Raw genomic sequence first — 1,520 nt, 5'->3', positions numbered from 1 at the left:
AAATCCAAGTATTTCCCCCGAACCATAGTAATATAATTCTTTGGATTCGGGTTCACACTTTGGTCATGGTTCTTGGTGATCCATGCATTGGCATAGAACTCTTGAACCATCAAGATTCCGATTTGTTGAATGGGGTTGGTAAGAACTTCCCAACCTCTTCTTCGGATCTCATGTCGGATCTCCGGATATTCACCCTTTTTGAGTGAAAAAGGGACCTCGGGGATCACCTTCTTCAAGGCCACAACTTTCATAGAAGTGGTCTTGATGCACCCTTGAGATGAATCTCTCCATCTCCCATGACTCGGAGGCGGAAGCTTTTGCCTTCCCTTTGCTCTTTCTAGAGGTTTCTCCGGCCTTGGATGCCATAAATGGTTATGGAAAAACAAAAAGCAATGCTTTTACCACACCAAACTTAAAAGGTTTGCTCGTCCTCGAGCAAAAAAAGAAAGAAGAGAGTAGAAGAAGAAGAAATGAGGAAGAAGGGAATGGCTTTGTATTCGGCCAAAGGGGAAGAAGTAGTGTTTAGGTTGTGTGAAAATGAAGGAGTGAAGATGGGTTTATATAGGAGTGGGGAAAGGGTAGGGTTCGGTCAAGTGAGGGTGGGTTTGGGTGGGAAAGTGGTTTGAATTTGAATGGTGAGGTAGGTGGGGTTTTATGAAGGATGGATTTGAGTGGTGAAGAGAAAGATGGGATTTGATAGGTGAAGGATTTTTGGGGAAGAGGTGTTAAGGTGATTGGTGAATGGGTGAAGAAGAGAGAGAGAGTGGTAGGGTAGGTGGGGATCCTGTGGGGTCCACAGATCCTGAGGTGTCAAGGAAAAGTCATCCCTGCACCAAATGGCAAGCAAAATGGCGTTTTGTGCCAATTCTGGCGTTAAACGCCAGGCTGGTGCCCATTTCTGGCGTTTAACGCCAGCTTCTTGCCCTTTTCTGGCGTTTAACGCCAGTCTGGTGCCCCTTTCTGGCGTTAAACGCCCAACAGCTAGCCTCACTGGCGTTTAAACGCCAGTATGCTCTCCTCCAGGGTGTGCTGTTTTTCTTTCTATTTTTCATTCTGTTTTTGCTTTTTTTCATTGATTTTGTGACTTCTCATGATCATCAACCTACAAAAAAAAATAAAATAACAAAAGAGAATAGATAAAATATAACATTGGGTTGCCTCCCAACAAGCGCTTCTTTAATGTCAGTAGCTTGACAGAGGGCTCTCATGGAGCCTCACAGGTGCTCAGAGCAATGTTGGAACCTCCCAACACCAAGCTTAGAGTTTGAATGTGGGGGTTCAACACCAAACTTAGAGTTTGGGTGTGGCCTCCCAACACCAAACTTAGAGTTTGACTGTGAGGGCTCTGTTTGGCTCTGTTTTGAGAGAAGCTCTTCATGCTTCCTCTCCATGATGACAGAGGGACATCCTTGAGCCTTAAACACAAGGGATTCTTCACTCACTTGAATGATCAACTCTCCTCTATCAACATCAATCACAGCCCTTGCTGTGGCTAGGAAGGGTCTGCCAAGGATGATGGA

Source organism: Arachis duranensis, chromosome 4 (genome assembly GCF_000817695.3).
Source record: "Arachis duranensis cultivar V14167 chromosome 4, aradu.V14167.gnm2.J7QH, whole genome shotgun sequence".
Classification (NCBI taxonomy): domain Eukaryota; kingdom Viridiplantae; phylum Streptophyta; class Magnoliopsida; order Fabales; family Fabaceae; genus Arachis; species Arachis duranensis.
Note: the sequence above shows the minus strand (reverse complement) of the source record.